Here is a 12,076-nt window from a genome sequence, read left to right as displayed (position 1 = left end):
GTCTCGCTGCAGCTTTCAAAGAGGCTCTCAGGGGTGCAGTTGTAGATAGGGGGAGTCCGCAAAGGGCGACGCTACCGTAGTTTAAGCGCGGCATGACTAGGGCTTGTACTGCAGTTTGGAAGTCCTTGGCTGGGAGGAAGGGATTAAGTTTCCTCAGGGTATTGATTTGGAAATTAGCTCCCTTAGTTGCGTTGCTGATATGCCGTTGCATGTTGAGATTGGTGTCAAGTGTTATGCCTAAAGATTTCGCTGAGTCCACGATGGTAGGTTGGACATTGAGTGCAGTTAGGTGCTTAAGCCAGGTTTGAGAGGTGGAGCTTTTCGCAGGAGGTGAGATCAGCAGGAACTCAGATTTCAGGGCATTGAGTTTGAGGTGATTATCGGCAAGCCATGATTGTGTGTTTCTGAGCGTTGAGTTAAGAAGTTTGATGTCATTGGGGGATTGTAATTTCAGGTATAGTTGGGTGTCGTCTGCGTACATGTGAAAGTGTACATTAGATGCTTGTAGCAGGGTGGTGAGAGGTTCCATGACCAGGTTGAACAATGTTGGAGAAAGGGAAGATCCTTGTGGGACGCCTAGTGTTACAGGCACTGGTGGGGACATCAGGTTGTTGCTCTTGAATTTCTTAGACCGGTTATGTAGGAAGGAAGTGAACCATTTGAGAACTGTCCCAGATAGGCCCATTCTGGTATTTAACAACTCGAGTAAGTTCTCGTGTTTGACTGTGTCAAATGCTGAGGACAGATCAAAAAGGATGAGGAGGCAGGTATCGTTTTGATCAAGGATTTGGAGGGCGTCGTCAATTATGTGTGTAATAGCAGTCTCAGTACTGTGCCCTGCTCGGAAGCCTGATTGATGAGCGTTGAGGAGGTCAAACTGTTCAATGTGTTTCATTAGTTGGAGTTGTACGCATTTTTCCAACAATTTGGCAAGGGTGGGAATGTTGGTAATAGGACGGTAATTGTTTAAGTCAGAAGGGTCAGCTGTTGGTTTCTTGAGTATAGGTGTGACTTGTCCAACTTTGAGGGAGTCGGGGATGTGACCTTGCTGAAGTGAGCTATTGATAATTTTGGTCCATAGTGGGAGGAGAATTGCGATGAAGTCCTTTACAGCGTTAGCAGGAAGGGGGTCTGTGAGGTGATTGGAAGGTTTCAATGTGGTGAGCAGTTTGTTAATTGTATCTTCAGAGTAGGTATCAAAGGATGACCATGCAGCATTGTTCTTTGGTTCAGTGGATGTTATGCTGTGGGGGTTGGAGTAAAGGTTTACGTCATTGAGGTGATCTTTCCTTATGTTATCAGTCTTTAGATTGAAGAAAGCAGAGAAGTCTTCACAGGATGGTATATCACCTATTGTGCTATGTGATAGTTGGGGTTGTTCCTTGGATTGTGTATTGATTAGTTCAAACAGCTTTCTTGGTCGGTTTTTTGCTTGGTTGAGCTGGAGGCTGAAGAAATCTGATTTTGTGCGCTTGATTTTCCTGAAGTATGTATTTCTCTTTTCCTTCAGAGTTTTGAGGCTTAGTGCAGAAGGGGCTGATCTTCAGGTGCGCTCTGCCATGCGCATGGCCCGTCTATCTTCGTTGAGTCTACCATCATACCATGGATTGGATTTTTTAGTGGAGACTTTTTTCAGTTGCAAGGGGGCGGCTTCATTGATTATAGAAGTCATAGAGTTGAGGTAGTGGTCGGTCAAAGATTGAACGTCCAGAGCACCGTTAGTGGAAGGAGGAGATTGCAGCTATGAGAAGGTAAAGAGTTTGGATTGAGATTCTTCAGGTCCCTTTTCCAGACTTTGGATTTGGTGGGTTGAACCGGGTTAAGTTCAACTTTTTCATTGATGAAGAATGTGATAATGTGGTGGTCTGACCAGTCACAGGGTTGGATTGATCCAAGTTGGGTAGAGTTTTCTTTAGAAATGATAAGGTCGAGGATAGAGCATTTATCATGTGTAGGGCTGTTGCAGATTTGGGTGAGGTCAAGAGTGTTGAGGTAATTTTTTAGGCTATTTACCACCGCGTCATTGTGATCATTCCAGTGGAGATTGAAGTCACCAAGGAAAATTTGAGTGTGTTGCCGACCGGAATTGGATGAAATTGTGTCCATGAGTTGTTGGGTGAAGATGAGGTTGTCCCCAGGTGGATGGTAGATGATGTGTTGAGAGCATATAGGTTTGCTCTCGCTGATGACATCTAGGCAGAAGTATTCACATGAGGTGAGAGATGGGGAGCTGGCTCTAGTAACTGAGAGGTTGCTTCTAAAAATACATGCGATTCCACCGCCTGATTTGCTAGGCTTGTCAAGTCTAATGATGTGGTAGTTGGGGGGAACTAGAATATCCATGATGGGTGTAGAAGATTCAGTTAACCAAGTTTCAGTCAGAATGATTAGATCAATGTCCAGTGAAATAATGAGATCAGCGACGTCTGAGGAGTGTCTAGGGGCCGACCTGCAGTTGAGAAGTATGCATTTGAACCTTGGGGTGTAGGGGGTGGTGGAGGGTTCTAGAGTGAGGGGGACTTTTTTAAGGTTATTTGGGACGGAGCCTCTTTTGTTTTGAGTGGGGAGCCTAAGGGCGTTAGGGTGAATTAGCAGTGGGAGTTGACGAGTAACCAATGGCCTCCTCTAATTTTGACTTCAACTTAGCTGTGAAAGTTTTATCGAGAAGCCAAGTCAGATCAGAGATGAACTTGATGGATGGGATGAACGAAAAGGGAAAGAAGGGTGTAAGGAAGGACGAGCGAGTTAAATTAATGATTGGCAAAGAATGATACGTGTTTTTGAATGCAGGCAGAGGTGGCTGGTAGCAATCTGATGCATGGCCGGTTGAAGCAAGGATGGGTGGAAGGAGAAAGAAAAGAGGACTGTCTGGGTGGGTGAAACAGAAACTGTATGTGTGCGCAATATATCCTTTGGGTCAAATTTAAATGCAAGTCAAGCACAGATGCATAAGTGGCGGATTACAAAATGAAATAAAAAAGGGTGTTTTTTGGTGAGAAAAGGTAAGATTTGTCCAGTTGAGACATTAAGAAGAATGATTGACATTTACTTTGAATGGATGGATGCCTGGATGGTATCGTTCTCATAGATAGCATAGGTGTAGGTAGAGTAGACAGAGTAGACGGTCATTGGATGAAGAGTGTTAGTTTGAAGAGCATGTAACACCACACGTCCGTGCCAGAGTAGCAAAGCTGAGGAAAGTAGAAGTTGTAATTTTTCAGAATACTCCCTTGACTAACAGTAGTTTGCAAGCACAGCATATATTGTGTATCTATATTGTCTATATTGCTGAGCAGCGAAACCAACAGCTGCCCCCCACAGTACCTGAAAGGCGCGTGTGCACCGCCTAACCCTGCGAGTGGCCTACCTTGAACAGGAGGTGGAGAGGCAGAAAGTCCTGCTCAAGGCCCTAGGAGAGAGCTGCGTGACCACCTGGCCACAGGACACCGCAGGTCAAAGTAGAAACTGTCCCTTGCCCCTTTTTTAAAGACTTTTGGTGGAGTGGGAATTGGGCGTTGGGGTTTTGGAACTTTTGGGGACATTTCATGGACATTGGTTGAGGTTAGGGAGGGAGGTGGGTCGGTTCTTGTGGAATAGTTTATTTTTGTTAGGGTCGAAATATTTATTTATTTTCCATTTAAACAAAGCATATGCGTTTTTACTGTTTTCTGGGGAGGCAGTGGAGGGTGGGGGGGGTTAACTGTACATTTGTTTTCCTGAAACTTAACTGGCTGGTTGATTCAAATTGTCTAAGTAATCGCCCAAATTTGTACAAAAGTGCCACTGACAGAGTTAGTGAATTCAATTATCCTACTACTTTACTAGTACTATCGTCAGTCTCTCCTCTCCTCCTACTCCATTATTCTTCCTCCCCCAAAATGCTTATGTTACCTGTGATTCGTGTCTGAGAATAGGGAATAGGGCTAGGCACAGGGCAGGCTGCATGGCAAATGGCGATTAAGGTTGGCTACGGAATCCTGGATGGATGAAATGACATCGTTGTGGTGGTAGTAGTAGTGGTACACACTGGCAGTAGCAGCATATTATAAAAAAAGGAAATGAGACATTGAATGGCCTGAGAGGAGCATTAGAACAGTATGGTAGTACAGTACACAATAACAGTGCCATAAATTGTAGCCTAAGCAATGCTAAAGTATTCAATCAAAAGTTAACTACTAGTTGCGTGGATTATGGCTACTACAAGAACTAGTACTGAAGGATACAGCAACGTAAGCTTTCGTCACGTGTAGGAGGATGTTGTTGATGATGAATCCACTCAATGGCGGACATGAAATTCTGAATTGCTTTGCAAATACTCATGGGTGTGTGTCAAGCAGAATAAAAATATATCCTTGGATTCCTTGACCTGCCTTGAAATTGATTTTCTGTTGCTTTTGACCTTATCCTCCCCAGCAAGCGTGTGGAATTATTGGTGTCATTTAGTCACACCTCAATGAAAACCACACAGCCTGGGGGAAGAGGGTTAGGGTTTGAAAAATAGATGGGAATGGGGGTTTTTGGGAAAGTTTTTTGGAGAGAGAAAAAAAACAACAAATGAAGAAAAACAAATCTTTGGATAGGAAGATATCTATAAATCTTTTAAGGGACATAAAGGAAGTGCATGCATGAAGTTGTTTGCTAAATGATGGTTAGGTTACTGAAAAGTAGTACTTACTACAACTTACTAACTAGTACTAAACAATTAGACAGTGCAGGGCTGCAGTAATTACGCAATTTCACTTGCCTATCTGCCCTCAGAGAGAATAAACACTTAGTACTACATTACATTAGTTTTAAAAATAACAAACAAACTTATCAAATAGCTGTAGGGATGAATTTGAAGCAGAGAGCAAACGCACTCATAGAAGTTCACAACAATAACATTATTTAAAAGATAAGGACAAGTGAAGTGGATACTGTAACTGTATGTTGTAGTTGTCCTGGTCAAATTGGGAAGTTGCATGCATCCAGACATTCCTCTTATTCGCGGTACTCCTCCATTCCATCAGGCGCTCCGTCGATCAATCTTGGTGACCACACTGTCCACTGCCTGCCTGGCGGATGCGGAGTTGCGGATTGCTATGGTAAGCCTCAGTTAATGTTTTTCCCATCGCACAGGGTAAGTGTCGGCCTGTAATTGTCGATGGAAAAAAAAGAATGGTACGGTGTGTAGTGCAAAAATAACATTTTCACTTTCAGAGGCGACAGTATTACATACATTCATCATTTCTAAAGTGCCTCTGTTTCCAGGATAATAATTAGCACACAGCAGGCCAGGGCCATGCAGACGGTCAAGGCAGGCACCACTGAGTGAACCAACCTCCATGTAGCATACCTCTTTGATACAGACAGACAAAGCAGATCTAATTTTATACAGCAAACCACATAGCCACAATTTTACCTGAGCCACTGACTGGACTCTGGCATAACACTACACTGGCTCGACCACTCCATATCACAACTAGACAGACATGTAGTTCTGCTGTGGTTATTTTTGACTTGTTTACCTGTTTGCCACTCAGGAAAGTGACATAGTTCTTCAGTAAATCAACGATGATGATCCATCCATACCAGTGAGTGACTGTGAAGATATTATGTAACTTTGGTCATCACGACTCATCATCAATTATCATGGTGTTGGCAAACTCAATGTTGTTTATGCAGTCACAGTTTACACACAGTGAGTCCAAGGACATTTTCCATATTAAAAAATCATGCAATGTAGTGGCCCCTGCAGTAGAAGTACAATTTGCATTAAACTAGGTAAACAGAGTAGACTTGAGTTACATTTAGTGTGTAAAAGATGAAATAATAACAGAACACATAGGATTCATTTCATGCACAACAAACAAACAGCAATTGCTTTCATCAGAGCCAGACATCCAGTGTTGTCCACTGCATGCCATCTCATCATTCATTACCTGTTCCACTTTTTGTCAGCATCTTATTCTTAAGTGAAGGGCCACAGGGCAGCCTCTTGTGTCAATTTCAGAAGTAACAGTCAGCATAGTCAGTCATTCCAGTCCCAAAAGTTTTGAGGGGACTCGTCTACGAAGCGACAGTTTCTTGATTCTGCGTAATCCGCCATCTGCCTTGAGGGAAATGGATAGGGGGAGTCTGAAGGAGGAGGATAGAGGAGCATGACTGAGTTGTGAACTTGTGAACTTCAGAAATGCAGACAGCGGCACCTTCAATATGGAAATAAGACAAAGACAGTGCTGCTGATGGATTTGTTGTGATTAGAGTTTTGTTGTGCTAAAAGTTGCAAAACAAGGAAAGACACAAAAATAAAAGTGAATAAGGACGAAAAAAAATAAAAGTAAGTATTTCAAGCCTAGGTGTCAGGGAAGTAGAGCTCGTCCTCAAACTCTGTGAATTGAAACAGGAGTAGGTCAGCTCACAGAGAAGAACTTCCGTCACCTAAGTCGGTGTCCTCTTCTTCCTGCGTGGATTCACGTATTTTGTAATCTGGTGGTATGAAGTGCTGATTCATCTTGATCATTGTTAACCTCTCCACATTTTTGGGCGAGAGGCGGGTCCTTTTTGAAGTTACAATGACACCAGCAGCTCTGAAAACACGTTCAGAAGACATGCTTGCGAGTGGGCAAGCCAAATAATTTATAGCCAGCTTGGTGATCAGTGGCCATTGAGGCCTTTTCCCATATCAATACACCAATGGGTTCTGATCAAAGAAGACCTCTGTTGGGTCATCCAGATAGGCCTGCACCATCCACTCAAGTTCCTCCAGCGGTGCTCCAATTTGCGTACCATCTGTTGCCTTTGCATCAACACTGGAACGAGCAAACCATTGATGAGTTATCCAATCCGCTGCCGACAATATTATGGCTGGCCCTGGTGCAGGTGATGATGATACGGTTGCTGGTGTCGGTAACGGCTCTGAGGGAAAGTGACTGCCTTCGGCCACAGAAGTGCACCTTGACGCCGGATGGCCTGCTGCTTCAGTAGTACTTATGGAGGTTCCTTCAATTTCCTGTCGCTCTTTTTCGAACCGAGTGGCTGACAGAGCTGGCCAATGTTTGTACTTGGAAACATCTGCTTCAGAAAAAGGAATGAATGTATTGCTGGTCAGTGCCTTTTTATACCGTGGATCCAGAATAGTGGCACAAATGTAATGTTGTTCTGAATGTATTGCTTTAAGCCTTGCATTGTTAACTAGGCAGCTTAATAAGCTCTCCGACAACAGATATGCGTCTTGTTTTTCAGCATCAACTCGGAACATTGAAGACACCGCCTTCAGTTGGATCATGCGCAACAATGGGATAGCTTTGCCAAAAGTACAGTCCTCCCTGCTGACTTCACGTGTGAAGACCTCAAAAGGACGAAGCATGTCTGTCAGGTTTTTACCTAGGTCCCATTCCTTCACCTCTAGCCTCATGTCTTTCATAGAAACACACCGTGCGTGAAAGACATACTCATTGATTACCAAGTACTGCTCAAACAGACGCTCAAGCATGTAGAAGGTTGAGTTCCAAAGTGTTGCCACCTCCTGGATGAATCCTCTGACTGGCACTCTACGGTCACGTTGAATGATCCTCAGCTGCTTCCGGGCCTTAAAAGAATGGCAGAAATGTGTGCAGATTCTTCGGTAGGTGGTCAGTAACTTGCTGACTGTGTTTTCTTTTTTCAAGAAATCTTGAACAATAATGTTAATGCTGTGCGCCAAACACGGCACTCTGAAATAGTCACCATCAGCCATGGCCTTAACTATATTACTGCCATTATCCGTGGAAACATAACCAATCATGCACCTTCTCGGCTGCAGCCATTCAAAGACCTTACTGTTAAACTCCTTCAAAATGTTTACTGCAGTATGAGATTTCTCCATGGCTAACATGGCTACTGTTGCATGTTTCCGAGTAGCTTGAAAAATTGTGACTCTGTCAACATCAGCAGCTATCTTCTCTCTAACCCCCGCAAAAGAGACCCAGTGTGCAGTGATGCACATGTTATCAACGGCTTGGCAACTGGTCCACATGTTTGTTGTCAGGTGGATAGTGTGAACAGCACTCTTCTGCAAAGCTGCCCCAATCACGACCAGCACATCTTGATGTAGTGCTGGAATCGCAACTCTGGCAAAATAGGACCGGCTAGGAACCTTCCATTTAGGGCAGACTGTTGCCACAAATTCTAGAAAACCGACCCCTTCCACAAAAGAAAAAGGGAGAAGGTCCAGCGCTAACATTTTATCCAGCATTGCATTTTACAGATGTGCCACTGGGTGGTTGCGTTCAAATGGCGCCTCCAACCAAAACATGCTTTTAATGGTGGTCTAGACCGTTTTCATATGTGATGATGATCCAGACTTCTTCAACCCAGTTAGGCTCATTGATGTACTTTTTCGCATTAGTGTCTCTACCAGACTCTTACTGTGCCTCCTAGATGTTGCTGGGGTAGAGGGTGTGGGCGCTACTACTGCAGTGCTGCTGCCAGGTGTATGGAGTGTACCAGAAAAAATGTCTCTCGCTTCTTCACCTCCCCCCTGCACGATCAGCTCCTCGTCATCAGATGCAATATCAATGGCTACATTTGGATTTGTACTTTTGGCTTTCAGGATGTTACTTAGGTGCGCCTCCCACTGGATGCTGTGGTGTTTTTGGAGATGACCTCTCTGGCCTCCGGCACCATAGTTGGTACTAAGCTTACCCCGACTAACTACTTGTTAACAAATCGAACAAATAACTTGTTTTTCCACCTTTTTGCTAATACTAAAGAAGTCCCAAACTGGGGAGTTGAGATTTCTGGTGGTGGTGGAGGTGCCACTTTCAATGCCAGATGAAGTGGAGGATGGGCGTGGCGGAATTTGACTCTGTTGTGCACTTACAGCACCACTACTTGAGGTATTGGTGGTCCAGCTAGATGGAGGTCCCTGCCGGCCCTTCTGAAGAGAAAATATGGAAGCTGTAGGCCGTGTTGGTGTAGTAGTTACCTGTGTTGGTGGTAGTACCAGTGCCACGCCGCCCACATCCCGCGCAGCATTTCAGGATATTGTAAAAATGTCTGTCTGCTGCATGCCCGCTGGGGCTGGAGTGACAACTGTGTTGACTGGGTCATCATCGTCAGACTCTTCATCAGCAGCAGAATACACCACTTCTACTTCTTCTTTGTCATCACCCATAACTGAAAGCCTTTGCGGGAACCTTCCTTTTAGCTAGCTTTGTCGGCTCATGGCGTGCCTCCCTCTCAGACTGAATTGGTGGGTGCCAATCAAGATCTAGATCATCAGAAGGAAGGGGGCTTGAGGATGAAGTTGTACTATCCCTACTTTTCCTTGCTGGGGATCTGGAAGACAATGGATCATCAGGAGCGGCTTGCTCGGCTGATATCTCCGCATGAATCTCGATTTTCTGATGTCCCGCTACTTCTGGAGGAACAAGTATTGTGGGCAGTTGTGCCTCTCTTTGTGCCTCTCCTTGCACCTCTCCTTGCGCCTCTCCTTGCGCCTCTCCTTGCGCCTCTCCTTGTGCCTCTCCTTGTTGCACCTGTGGTTGTCGTTGCACCTGTGGTTGAACACTCGTCAGATGAGTTACACCCTGCATTGATTGGATGCTACTTTGCGATGAGTCAACGCCAACATCACTGGTCGATGGTGAAAGAGCAATTAAAGTGGCTGCCTCTGAGGCACTCATGGGCTTGAGCCTAACTTGGCGTGGTGGCACTGAGACCAATGAAGCGGATGTGCTGCTCCCAGCTTGGTCCCCGGCGGACACTGCTGCTGCAGGCGTAGTGTTTTTTTTCCCAAGAAAAGTGAGGGTCGGCACACCAGTCTCCTTGGTAAGTTGCGCCACTTGCTTCTTCTGCTCCTTCTTACTGGCAGTGGCACTGACAACTTTCTTGGTAGAGAAGCTAGGCCACCTTTCTTTGGGCCCATATTCTTCAGATGTCAGAACAGCAAGACGCAGTTGCACGAGTTTCAGAGTTGTCTGTGGCCACACGTGACGTCACGTGATGTTGTGCACACACCGCAGCAGGACTTCTTCCTGGCACTACAAGTGATGATGATGAGGATGATTCCTGGTTCTCAGTCTTTGTGCACCTAAAAGCAAATAAGCTAGAGGAACATCAGTTAAATAAATGTTGCATATGTCGTGCTTTAATTAATACTATTGCAACTAAGCATTTATTATTATTAACACAACACACCCAAAAACGGAAAGACCCAAAATAAAAATTGCAATTCTAATCAAAAATGGATGTTTAGATTAATAGAAGAGAGACCACACAGAGATAGTTGTTTCATGCACCCATTCATAACCATTGGCATATTGGTCCGCAAGCTTGCAGGCCTATGGCAAAAACTGGCTGGCCTCAATATGCCCCACAACCCACATGGCCAGGCCCTGGACCAGGCCACAACAACACCAAAAAAAACCATGCCCTAAATGATGTTTAAATTCAAGAGACCCCGCAGAAAGACTTGGTCCATGCACCACTGAGTACCCCTGGGCATAATAGATGAAAGCAAGGCAGATTGGGTGCAGTTATATGGCACAAAGCACACTGCCTGGCTTCAAAATGGCCCCTAGATCCCCACCCACATGGCCAGGCCCTGGACCAGGCCTCAACATTGCCCCCACCCACATGGCCAGGCCCTGGACCAGGCCCCAAAAACACCCAAAGAATCGAAATACACACACAAATCACCCCAATCCAATGCCATCCATGCCCTAAATGATGTTTAATTTCAAGAGACCCCACAGAAAGACTTGGTCCATGCACCACTGAGTACCCCTGGGCATAATGGATGAAAGCAAGGCAGACAGGGTGCAGGCCTATGGCACAAAGCACACTGCCTGGCTTCAAAATGGCCGCTAGACCCCCACCCATATGGCCAGGCCCTGGACCAGGCATCAAAATGGCCCCCACTGACATGGCCAGGCCCTGGACCAGGCCCCAACAACACCTACAAAATCAAAATACACACAAAAATCACCTCAATCCAATGCCATCCATGCCCTAAATGATGTTTAAATTCAAGAGAACCCACAGAAAGTCTTGGTCCATGCACCACTGAGTACCCCTGGGCATAATGGATGAAAGCAAGTCAGACTGGGTGCAGGCCTATGGCACAAAGCACATTGCCTGGCTTCAAAATGGCCCCTATACCACCAACCACATGGCCAGGCCCTGGACCAGGCATCGAAATGGCCCCCACCCACATGGCCAGGCCCTGGACCAGGACCCAACAACACCCAAAAAGTCGAAATACACAAAAAATCACCTCAATCCAATGGCATCCATGCCCTAAATGATGGTTAAATTCAAGAGACCCCACAGAAAGACTTGGTCCATGCACCACTGAGTACCCCTGGGCATAATGAATGAAAGAAAGGCAGACAGGGTGCAGGCCTATGGCACAAAGCACACTGCCTGGCTTCAAAATGGCCGCTAGACCCCCACCCACATTGCCAGGTCCTGGCCCAGGCCACAAAATGGCCTCCACCGACATGGCCAGGCCCTGTACCAGGCTCCAAAAACACCCAAAAAATCAAAATACACACAAAAACCACCTCAATCCAACGCCATCCATGCCCTAAATGATGTTTCAATTTAAGAGACCCCACAGAAAGACTTGGTCCATGCACCACTGAGTACCCCTGTGCATAATGGATGAAAGCAAGGCAGACTGGGTGCAGGCCTATGGCACAAAGCACACTGCCTGGCTTCAAAATGGCCCCTAGACCCCCCCACCCACATGGCCAGGCCCTGGACCAGGCATCAAAATGGCCCCCACCCATATGGCCAGGCCCAAGACCAGGCCCCAACAACACCCCAAAAATCGAAATACACACGAAAATCACCTCAATCCAATGCCATCCATGCCCTAAATCATGTTTAAATTCAAGAGACCCCACAGAAAGACTTGGTCCATGCACCACTGAGTACCCCTGGGCATAATGGATGAAAGCAAGGCAGACTGGGTGCAGGCCTATGGCACAAAGCACACTGCCTGGCTTCAAAATGGCCGCAATACCCCCACCCACATGGCTAGGCCCTGGACCAGGCATGCAAATGGCCACCACCGCAATGACCAGGCCCTGGACCAGGCCCCAACAAC

This window comes from Lissotriton helveticus, chromosome 2_1 (genome assembly GCF_964261635.1).
Source record: "Lissotriton helveticus chromosome 2_1, aLisHel1.1, whole genome shotgun sequence".
In the NCBI taxonomy this organism is placed as follows: domain Eukaryota; kingdom Metazoa; phylum Chordata; class Amphibia; order Caudata; family Salamandridae; genus Lissotriton; species Lissotriton helveticus.
Note: the sequence above shows the minus strand (reverse complement) of the source record.